We start from the raw sequence: 12,630 nt of genomic DNA, 5'->3' as shown, positions 1-12,630 counted from the left end.
CATTCCCTAATGTCTAGTGATTTTGCACATTTTTTCATGTACCCGTTGGCCATTTGCATGTCTTCCTTTGAAAAATGGCTATTCAGCTCCTTTGCCCATTTTCTAATTGGGTTATTTGGTTTTTTGCTGTGTATTGCTTGAGTTCCTTATATATTACAGATATTAATCCCTTGTTGGATGCATATTTAGCAAAAATTTTCTCCCACTCTGTAGGTTGTCATGTCACTCTGTTGATTTTTTCCCTTTGCTGTGCAGAAGCTTTGTAGTTTGATATAGTCCCATTTGTTTACTTTTTCTTTTGTTGCTTGTGCTTTTGGGCTTATGTTCATAAAGTCTGTGCCCTGACCTAGTTCCTAAAATGTTTCACCTGTATTTTCCCTTAGTAATTTTTTAGTTTCAGGTCTTATACTTGTCTTTACTCCACTTTGAGTTGATTTTAATATATGGTGAGAAGTGCATGTCAGTTTCATTCTTCTGCAATGGATATCCAATTTTCCCTGCACAACTTATTGAAGAGACAGTCTTTTTCCCAATGTATGTTTTTGTTCCCTTTGTCAAATATCAGTTGGCTGTAAGCCTGAGGGGTGATTTCTGGGTTCTCTATTCTGCTCTGCTGGTCCACGTACCTACATTTATTCTAGTACCATGCTCTTTGGGTTACTATAGCTTTGTAGTATAATTTGAAGTCAGGTAGTGTTATGCCTCTGGCTTTATATTTTTTGCTCAGGATTGCTTTGGCTATTCAGGGTCTTTTGTTGTTCCATATGAATGTTGAGATTGTTTTTTCCATTTCTGTGAAGAATGTCATTGGTATTTTGATGGGGATTGCATTGAATCTGTAGATTGTTCTGGGTAGTATAGACATTTTAATTAACGATGTTAATTCTTCCAATCTAAGAGCATGGAATGTCTTTCCCTCTTTTTGTGTTTTCTTTAATTTCTTTCAATATTGGTTTTTAGTTCTCACTATAGAGATCTTTCACCTTCTTCGTTAAATTATTTTATTTTTTTGTGACTGTTGTAAATGGTCTTACTTTCTTGATTTCTCTTTCTGTTATCTCATTATTCGAGAATATAAATGCAACTGATTTGGGGGCATTTATTTTGTATCCTGCAATATTACTGAAATTATTAACCAACTCTAGGAGTTTTTTGATAGAGTCTTCAGGTTTTTCTATACGCAGTATCATGTCATCAGCAAATAGGGATAGTTTTAACTTCATCTTTTCCAATCTGGATACCCTTTATTTCTTTCTCTTGCTTGATTGCTCTGACTCGTTCCTCCAGTACTATGTTAAATAGAAATGGTGAGAGTGGGCATCTTTGTCTTTTTCCTGTTCTTGAGGGAAAGGCCCTCAGTTTTTTCCCATTCAGAATGATACTGGCAGTGGGCTTGTTATAGATGGCTTTTATTGTGTTGAGATACTTTTTTCTATATCTAATTAGTTGAGTCTTTATCATGAAGGGATGTTGAATTTTGTCAAATGCTTTTTCAGCATCTATTGAGATCATCATATGGTTTTTGTCCTTGATTTTATTGATGTGATATATCACATTTATTGACTTTCATATGTTGAGCCATCCTTTCATCCCTGGGATGAATCCCACTTGATCATGCTGTATAATTTTTTTGATGTGTTGCTGTATTCTGATTGCTAATATTTTGTTGAGGATTTTTTACATCAATGTTCATCAAGGATATTGGCCTGTAATTTTCTTTCTTTTCTTTTCTTTTTTTTTTTTTTGTTGTGTCTTTGTCTGATTTTGGTAATCAGAGTTATGTTGCTCTCATAGAATGAGTTTGGGAGAATGGCTTCTGTTTCAATTTTTTTGGAATACTTTGAGGAAAATTGGTATTAATTCCTCTTTAAAGGTTTGGTGGAATTCAGCTGTAAAGCCATCCAGTCCTGGGCTTTTTTTTCGTTGGAAGATTGCTGATTACCTCTTCAATCTCGTTGCTTGTTATTGATCTGTTCAGGTTTTCTGTTTCTTCTTGGTTCAGTCTTGGTAGTTTGCATGTGTGCACCATATATTCAAGTATTTTCATACTTTCAAGTATTTTCATACTTGTCATACAGTTGTTTATAATAGTCTCTAATGATTCTTCATATTTCTGTGGTAGTATGTGGTAATTTCAGTTGTAATGCCTCCCCTTTCATTTCTGATTTTTGTTATTTGGGTCTTCTCCTTTTTTTTTTTTTTTTTTTTGTTAACCTAGCTAATGGTTTGTCTATTTTATTTATCTTGTCACAAAACCAAATTTTTGTTTTGTTGATCTTTTCTACCATTTTTAGGTCTCTATTACATTTAGATCTGCTCTGATCTTAATTATTTCTTTCCAGCTACTACCTTTAGGATTGGATTGTTGTTGTTTTCAAGTTCTTTGAAGTATAGTGTTAGGTCGTTTATTTGGAGTCTTTCCAGTCTATTGATGTAAGTGTTTATTGCAATAAATTTGCCTCTTAGTACTGCTTTTGCAGTATCCCACAGGTTTTGGTATGATGTATCTTTATTTCCATTAGTTTCAAGAAATTTTTTGATTTCCTGTTTAATTTCTTCTTGAACCCATAGGTCATTCAGGAGCCTATTGTTTAGTTTTGATGTATTTGTATAGCTTCCAGGGTTTTGCTTGTTATTAATTTCCAGTTTTAGTCTATTGTGGTCTGAAAAGATACTTGGAATGATTTCAATTTCTTTAAATTTGCCAAGACTAGATTTGTGGCCTAATATGTAGTCTATCCTGGAGAATGTTCCATGTGCTGATGAGAAGAAAGTATATTCTTTAGTTGTTGGGTAAAATGTTCTGTATATATTTGCCAGGTCCAGTTGGTCTAAGGTGTAGTTTAAATTTCATGTCTCTTTGTTGATTTGTTGCCTAGAATATCTGTCACATACTGAGAGAGGGGTGTTCAGGTCACTCACTATTTTTGTATTAGGGTCTATCTCTTTCTTTAGGTCTAAGAGTATTTGCTTTATATATCTGGGTGCTCCAGTATTGGGTGCATACATATTTATAATTGTTATGTCTTCTAGCTGGATAGATTCTTTTATTATTATATAGTTGCCTTCTTTGTCTTTTTTTATGTTTCTTGGTTGAAAGTCTATTTTATTCAATACAAGCATAGCTACTCCTGCTCATTTTTGGTTTCCATTTACATGGTATATCTTTTCTCCATCCCTTCACTTTTAGTCTGTGTGTGTCTCTATAGGTGAGATGGGTCTCTTGAAGACAGCATGTACTTGGGCCTAGCTTTTTAATTCAATCAATCATTCTGTGTCTTTTGAATGGGGAGTTTAATCCATTCACATTTAAGGTAGTTATTGACAGGCATTGTTTAATTCCTGTTTTTTAATTGGTTTTTGTTTAGATGATTTAAATATCTTTTGATCATTACTTCCCCTCTTATTTCTCTTCTTCAGTGTTAGTTGCAAATTTGAGGCAGTAAAATTTGGCTTCTTTCTTTTTTTTGCTGGCATTTTTTGTTTAATGGTGGGTTTTGCTCTTTCTTGTGTATCTGTAATAGTGATCATCATTATTCAGATTCCAGATGAAGGACTCTCTTGAGAATTTCCTGCAGAGCTGGTCATATGGTGGTGAACTTCCACAATTTTTGTTTTTCTAAGAAATACACTATTTCTCCCTCATTTCTGAAGGAGTGTCTTGCTGGGTAAAGAATTCTTGGCTGGCAATTTTTTTCATTTAGTGTTTTGAATTTATCATTCCACTTTCTTCTGGCCTGTAGGGTTTCAGTTGAGAAATCTGCTGTTAATCTGATGGGGTTTCTCTTATAGGTGACTTGATGCTTTTTTCTTGCTTCTTTTAGAATTCTCTTTTTGTCTTTGAGCTTTGCAAATTTGACTGTAACATGTCTTGGAGAGGATCTTTTTGGATTGAATCGGTTTGGGCACCTTTGAGCTTCCTGGATCTGAAGGTCTGCATCTTTCCCTACACCTGGGAAGTTTTCTGTTATTATTTCCTTGAATAGGTTTTCAATACCTTTTCCTTTCTCCTCCCCTTCTGGCCCACAATTCAGATGTTAGAGCGCTTGCAGTTGTTTGTGATCTCTCAGATTTTCCTCATTATTTTTAATTCTTTTTTCCATTATTTTTTTTTTGTCTGCCTGGGTTACTTTGAAAAGACCATCTTTGAGATCTGAAATTCTTTCTTCTGCTTGCTCTAGCCTGCTGCTCAAGCCATCTGCTGTGTTTTTATTTCATTGAGTGAATCTTTCATTTCTAGGAGTTCTGGTACCCTTTTTTTTTTTTTTTAAGGTGTTCATCTCTTTGTAAATTTCCTCTTTCATATCCTGGATATTTTTTCTTGTTTCCTTGTGTTCTCTTATTCAGTCTTCTTTTATCTCTTTGAGTTTTCTTAAGATCATTGCTCAGAATTCCTTTTCAGACATTTCAAGGATTCCCTATTCCATGGGGTCTGGAATTTCAGCATTACTGTATTCCTTCAGTGGTGTCATATCTTCTTGTTTATTTTTAGTTCTAGTATTTTTTCATTGATGTTTGGTCATCTGGTAGAGGACTTGGTTTTCTATTACTCTGGGGTAGGCTATGAGGATAAAGATTTCCTCTTCTATTTGCAGTCTGTACTGGTTACTCTTCTTATATCAATGTAGTTCAGTGAATGGCAGGTTGCCTGTAGAGTGGCCCTGGCTGCTACTGTGGTGGTAAAGAGTCCTTGTGGTGACAGAAGGTGTGGTGGTGTCTATATTACACCACCTTGGCTTCTGTTCCAGCTTTTCATGGCCCTAAACTGAGCCCCTGCTGCTGTGCAGGTCTTGGCTCACCTTGGCAGCTGCTGGGCTGTGAGTGCTTCCCTTCTCTTTGGGGTCTTAGACTGGATCCCTGGTGCCACATGGGTCTCGGCTCACCTCAGCGGCTGCTGGGCTGTGTGCGTTTCCCTTCCCTTGGGGCCTTAGACTGGGCCCAGGTGCTGTGTGGGTCTCAGCTTTTTGCAGCATTTTATGACCTTGGGTACATATTATAACCACCTGGGAACCTCTAAAAAAAAGCACAATAGTGCTTTACTATCAGTGCTTTACTAATAGTGCTAAACTTTAGCCTCTAATCTCAGGGAAGGACAGTGTTATTAGTATTTTTAAAAAATAATCTAATATGCAATCAGGATTAAAAACCCTAGTGTCATGCTATTTGTATTTCTGTGGTGTTTCCAAAGAATCACAAAATTTTCAGATTTAATTATGTACTAAGTTTTGCTCCTTTTTTAGCTCACCACTCTTTGTTATATCCTACTTCTATTACTACAGAATACACTGTAAGAAATAAATACTATTTTCTGTAAGAGAGTTGCTTCTGTACTTATGATGGGGTTAGATCCTGATAGATCCGTCATAAATTGAAACTATTGTAAGGAAAAAATGCATTTATCCACCTAAACTACCGAACATCATAGCTTAGCCTAGCCTACCTTAAATGTGCTCAGAACACTTACATCAGCCTACAGTTTGACAGAATCATCTAACACCAAGCGCATTTTATAATAACTTATCCTTCCACCATTTATTTATGCACATATATTTTCATTTTTCCTCTTTTCTTTCACATGGTGTTTTTAAACTTAACAATATAACCTAGGGATCTTGAATTGTTATTATTTAAATGCAATTTTTATGTATCTGCTAAAGACCATTCTTCAACAAATTTGCAGAATTATTATCATTTTATGTGCCTTATTACCTTGCTTTATTTCAACATCAGTGTATATTATACTTTTAAAAAAATTATAAGTATAATATTCCTCAAATGCATTAATATTTATTTGCCTAAGATACAAGAGAGTGGCCCAGTTCCTGGTAGTGAAGATAAAAATGCAGGTATTCCATTTTTTCTAGTTATCTATTGCTGCTAATAAACCACCCCACAACTCAGCATCTAAAAAACACCAATCATTTGTGCAGGGCTCAATAGGGTTAACTCTTCTCTGCTCCTCCAATGGGGGCTGGAAGATCCACTTTCAAGATGGCTTGCACATATGACTATGAGGTTGGTGCTGGCAATTGCCTGGAAGCTCAGTCAGGGCTGTGAGCTGGACGCTTTGGTTCCTCTCCATGTGGGCCTTCTTGGGCTTCCTCACGGCATTGTGGCTGGGTTCCAGGAATGAGAATCCCAGGAGAACAAGGTGGAAGTACATGGCATTTTATGACCTAGCCTGAGAAGTCACTTCTGCTGTACTCTATTGGTCAAAACAGTCGCAATCATTCATTTAGTTTCAGGAAGAGGAGGCATTGAGCCAGCTATTCAATGAGAGAAGTTTCAGTCATGTCGTAAGAGAAGACTGTGGAACAGAAGATATTGTTGTGACTATCTTTTACAAATTCAGTCTGTCACACCATTCTTTCAGGACCTGGATTCTGCAAACACCACCACCAAAACCAGTTACTATTGTTTTCTTCTAGCAATTTTATTTTTGATTTTTTCCCATTTAGTTGTTTAACTCATTTAGACTTTATTTTAGTATAAAATGTGAAGTAAGGAGCCAATTAAGCTTTTTTACACATAACTACCCAGTTGCTAACAAATTTATTATTAATCCATGTTTTCCCCATGTTATAGTTTGAATGTTTTCCTTTTTGTCTTTTTTTTTTGTGACCGGCAACTGATCGCAACCCTCAGTGTCACGCCCGTACTGGACTGGGACCGGCAATGGGATCGCAACCCTTGGTGTTGCGCCCGCACCTCGCTCAGCCAGTGAGCGGCCAGTCTGTATGTGGGATCCGAACCCTTGGCGGGAGCGCCACCGCACTCCCAAGCGGCGCACTGTAGCCGTGCACCACCGGGCCGGCCCATGAATTATATTTCTTAATAAATTGTCTGTTCATATGTTTTGCCCATTTTTCTTTTAGAGTTTTAGATTCTTCTTATTGATATGTGAAAGCTCTTTGTATTTAACAATACCAGAGTTTTGTTTGAAATATTTCCTACAAATGTTTTCCCTAAGCAATTAATTTTGCTTCTGATGTTTTTGAAGTCTTGAAATAAATAGTAAACATGTGTGTGTACATGTGGAATGAACAAGTAGGGGGGTAAAAACTAACCATGTTTTCTTGTATGGTTTCTTCTGCTGTTTTGAGATTTATACATTCTTTCTCTACCCAAAAACAAATGAAATATTTAGTCATATTTTTTCAGGATTTTTTTTATGACTTTGTTTTTATATTTAACTGTTTACTCCATCTAAAATTTATTTTAGTATATAGTATGAAGTTCTGATTGGACCAGTTTTTTGCCTTGTCAATTTCTCCATCATTATTAAACAAATGCTTTTATTTATCTATTTTTTAGCAACTCAAAATAGGATTAAAAAACACTATTTTTCAAGTTTGGAGAATATTAAGTTATGATTTTGACTGCAATTGTGTGAAGCCCAAACTAATACTGGCATTATAGCTTGAATGAGAGGCGACTTGCTGCTGGGAGATAAGCACAACTCACAATTTATATTTTAAGAAGATATTGGGCATTCTCCCAGATTTGATGATCTGTGAGTTTTAAATTAAAATGTATAATTTCCATTTATAAGGAAATAATCCTTGTTTCTTCATCTTGGAAACATTTATTGTGGTAAAATATATACAACATAAAATTTTCCATTTTAACCAGTTTAAGGTATATACTTCAGCAGCATTTAGCACATTCACAAAGTTGTGCAACCATCACTCTATGTATTTCTAAAACTTTTTCATCACCGCAAACAAGCTCTATGCCTGTTAACAATAACATCCCATTTTCCCTTCCCCTTGGTCTCTGGTAACCTCTAATCTACTTTCTATGAATTTGCCTATTCTAGTTATTTCATATAAGTGAAATCATGCAGTATTTGACCTTTTATGTCTGGTTTATTTCACTTAGCTTAATGTTTTCAAGGTCATCCATATTGTAACATGTATCAGAGCTTCTTTTTATGGCTGAATAATGTTCCATTGTATGTATATACCACATTTTGTTTATCCATTAATCTGTTGATGGACACTTGGTTTGTTTCCACCTTTTGGTTATTGTGAATAGAAATAATTCTATTTTAATCAAGCACTTGATTGTCTATCAACAAGACTCTCAACATTTTTTTCTGAAGAAATAAATGAGTTATTAGTTTTTGAGCAGCCCTTAATATCAACTAACCTGAAAAACAGTCACCTTAAACAGGTTAGGGGAAGAAATGCAGTGCCAACAAGTTCTCTGCATATATGTATAGTTCTGTTTCTTGTCTCACTGATCTTACTTTTCCAGAAACATATTTCAGAAAAAGGAATGGGAAGGATGGCAGTTTTTGAATTGCAAAATGTTTTGTTCTGTTTGCTGTGCAAACAGAATTTTAAGCAGAGCCTAAAAGGAAGGAAAAAAAAAAAGGTTCTATTAAAACAAATAAAACATTCTTAAATATCTGCCAAAATATATTTTCTGAGAGAGAAGCAAATATAATAAAATAGTTGTCATTTGTTGAGGTTTAGGACATGGCTGGCACACGAAGTGATGAAATCTTCACAGCAACTTTAAAAAGTAGGGGACAGTTTAGTTTTGTTTTTTAATTTCATAAATGAGGAAAAAGGGGGTTAGATAGGTTTCATTCCAAAGTCACACACACAGACAGTGATTAGTAGAGTCTTAATTTGGATGAAGGTCTCTGACTCCTAAACCCATGTTCTTAACACCACAGTACCACATATTATTTTTTTTCCCTCAAGATGAAGTGTTTTGCTCTGGAAACAATGGTCTAGATGTGGCCAAAAAAAAAAAAAAAGAAAGAAAAGAAAAGAATCCACTAATTTTTTATGTCTGTAATTTTTCAGTTTATATCCTTTCCCCTTAGAATGGAATTAAAAGGCCACTTGAGGTCAGTGCAGAATTAGAAGATAAAAAATGGAAGATATCTTCCTGTTTAGAATGTTTAGGATGAGGAATGAAAATATTCTCTTATTGCTTTTAAAGGAAGCAAAATAGATACAATAAATTCCATGAATAAAATAGTACTGAGAAGTTTGTAGAGCTTGCATTTACAGCAATGCCTAAGCTTAGCAGTATCACATTTATAATTTTTGTAAAATAAAATGAGATGTGTGCAATTAGATGAAACAAAAATAGATCAATAAATATTTTAGTTGTGGAACAAAATGAGGACTGAAATTCAAAGGTAAATAATAAACTCTGAAGACTGATTTCCTGAACATGCTTCTGGTATATTAGTTTACTCTTAGTTTATTTTTTAACTACAATTAAAAAAAAATAGATCAATAAATATTTTAGTTGTGGAACAAAATGAGGACTGAAATTCAAAGGTAAATAATAAGCTCTGAAGACTGATTTCCTGAACATGCTTCTGGTATATTAGTTTACTCTTAGTTTATTTTTTAACTACAATTAAAAAAAAATAGTCCCATTTGATTTAAGCTAATCCGCAATTTCCCCAACACTTATGTTTTCACATGAAGTTTTCCTGTTGTTGCAAGATCTCTCCCCCTTCAAAATTAAATACTGAGTGTTGTCATGTTTACTTAAAATTTAATGTAAGTGTTGGTAGATGGTACTTAATTTACCAGGTAGAAATAAAATGACTATTGTCAGCATTTATGTTTGAAAAATTTTGTCAGGGAAATTACTTTAAAAAATAGTTCTCATTCAAAGGAGATTTATTGTTAAAATGATAATTTCAAGGTTTGACCAAACAGCTGTGCTGCTGCTCCTATGGTTTTGTTCTCCCAGAACCTTTTGCACAGACTTTTTTCTGAGTTTCATTCCCCTCTCCACCTCCTTTCATTTCTTGAGCTTTTTCCTTTCAGCTGCAATCTACTCCTTACTCTTATCTCAACGGACTTTTTTTCTCCTTTACTACTCTTCTTTCATTCTCTCCAAGATATCAAAAAAGAACCTTTACTACCAAAGCTGTCAATTCTCTTATTTATTTCTTAAGCTACAGCAGACTTTCATGTTCTACTGACCAAATACAATGACATCTTTTCAGACCTCATCCTGAGTTTAATACCAATGACCTGACTTCACACCTTCGTTCAAACTTTTTCTTCCTTTAATTTCTGTAATGTTGCATTTTCTTGAACCTCTTCCTACCATTTTTCCCAACGGTTTTCCATCTTTTTTTCTGAATTCTTTTCTTCACTTACCATTAAAATACAGGCAATCCCCAAAGTGAGTTCTGTATGTGTTCAAAATTGTCTTAGGTGGTAAAATCAAGGGCTAAAAAATAGTGGCTTAATCTACTAGGGATTTTTCTTTCACATAAAGCAAGTTTCTAATTACTATGAAAGCTCCCCTAAGTCACCACAGAGAGACTCAGGTTGCTCCCATCTTTCTGCTTCACCCTCCTCACCACTGGATCTACCTTCAAGATCACATCATGTTTCAAAATAGATGCTGGGGCTCTAGCCCCCAAGACAAAATTCCACATATCAGGAAGGGTGAAAGAGGACTTTCTGCCCAGCAGCAACCGACCAAGCTGCCGTTGGAAGTGCCCAGGGCTCTCCTGAGCTGGGGCGGTGGGAGGCTGAGGGCCTTGGCCACACTCCCCGACACCGGCAGGTAGCTCAGTGGCGACCATCGAGCCACTGCAGGAAGTGCCCCAGCTTCCTGAGCTGGGATGGTGCGGGACAAGGGTTTTCCTACACCCTCCTGACATCTGCTTCTAGCCCAGTAATGACCAAGCCACTGATGAAAGCCCGTCAGTCTCCCCTTTGGGAATGATGGAGTGCCACAGGCCTCAATCCCATCCCTCCTCCTCCCACCTTCTTCCATCCCATTTCCTTCCACTTTCCCCTCTCCCCCTCCCTCCCAACTGTTCTGCAAAAACATCCTAGAATGTAAAAAATAATATTAATAAAATTTCATTTTCTAAAAATAAGAGTACTTTCTCAGTTAAATCAACTGCCTTTAAGTAACCTTTTGGAAACCCTATAATTTCATGGTCCACAATTTAGTAACAGGACCACACTCAGCTATAAGGATGGCAAAGTGCCTAGCTAAAAAACAAAAATACGAGTTGCTTATAGAATTACGTTAAATTAGCTCCTACTACATAGTGTATTAATTGTTCTACATATTTTTATTTAATCATACAACACATTTTACAGATGAGAAAGTTAAAGACATTTTCTTACCTATAAAAGAAATAACTCCAAACCCCAAATAAACCATCTTATTCTTGGATGTTAAGACTACCTTAATATCTCAAATACCTGTAGTGTCTGGTATAATAATTATCAGGATAATAAAATTAGTTTTACTTTGATATTCTATTGCAGTGTTTGACATATACTAGGTACTCAGTAAGTGTTTGTTGAACTGAACTGAGATAAATTGCAATTCAAACTTTACAAACATCTTTAGAGTGTACATTTTGTACAAGATGAATTTTTTTGTGATTGTGTTTTGCTTTTTGTTTTGCCAGCTGGCCCATATGACAATCTGAACCCTCAACCTTAGTGTTATAACACTGTGCTCTAACCAGCTGAGCTAACTGGCCAACTCCTCCAGGTGTATTTTAAAGATTACAGGTTTTGGCTGCTATTTTTACCCTGTACTTTTCCAGTGATGGAGAGTAAAGGCAAAATATTTGTCATATTTTACTCCTCCCCTGACCACTGGAGGGAAGTAAACATCAGTTATGAGTTAACAGCAGTAAACCCTGATGTCAGCATTTCTCAAGATGAAGTTCCACAAAACTGGAAGAGAAGAGATGTCATTATCAACCAGTAAGCATTCATGCGGTACCTACTACCTATTTAAAAATGCTTGATAAACTGTAGGACAGTTTATAGATGTGAAATAGGCTCATTACCTTGATGATCCACAAAACTGGAAGAGAAGAGATGTCATTATCAACCAGTAAGCATTCATGCGGTACCTACTTCCTATTTAAAAATGCTTGATAAACTGTAGGACAGTTTATAGATGTGAAATAGGCTCATTACATTGATGACTATTAACTAGTACTACCACCATTACTAAATGGCTCTATGCTAGTCCTATAAAAGTGTAAAAATTAAAGTATTCTGTAAATTAAAGTTGCTGTGGATTGGTTGAATTGTGTTCCCCAAAGTCCATATATTAGAAGCTTAAACCCCACTGTAACTGTTGAGGATGGGAAATCCTATTATGGTAATCAAACAGTGGGGCCTTGAAGAGATGATTAGATTATAGGATATGCTATAGTGAACAGATTAATAATTGTGGTCAGGGTCGTGGTTCTGAGGGCTTTAAAAGATAGCTGATAAGAGTCTCTCTCTCTCTCTGCTCCACCATTTTCTGCCATGCGAGATTGCTGCATTGCTGCAACGCCACCACCAAGAAGATCCTCACCAGATGTGTTTTCTGGACTTTGGACTTCCTAGTCTCTGAAACTGTAAGCAATAAATTTTGTTTTCTTACAAATAGCCCAGTTCCGTGTATTTTGCTAGAAGCAACAGAAGCAGACTAAAACAGAAAATTGGTACCAGAAAAGTGGGGTGTTGCTTATAACAAATACTTGAAAATGTGGAAGTGACTTTGGAACTGGGTGTCAAGAAGAGGCTGGAAGAGTTTGGAGGAGCAGGCTAGAAAGAGCCTAGCTACTGGTGGGAGTTTATAAAATAACAACAACAACAACAACAACAA

This window comes from Galeopterus variegatus, unplaced genomic scaffold, assembly GCF_000696425.1.
Source record: "Galeopterus variegatus unplaced genomic scaffold, G_variegatus-3.0.2 Scaffold1584, whole genome shotgun sequence".
Taxonomy (NCBI): Eukaryota; Metazoa; Chordata; class Mammalia; order Dermoptera; family Cynocephalidae; genus Galeopterus; species Galeopterus variegatus.
The sequence above is the reverse complement of the archived record's forward strand: the minus strand, read 5'-3'. Positions refer to the sequence as shown.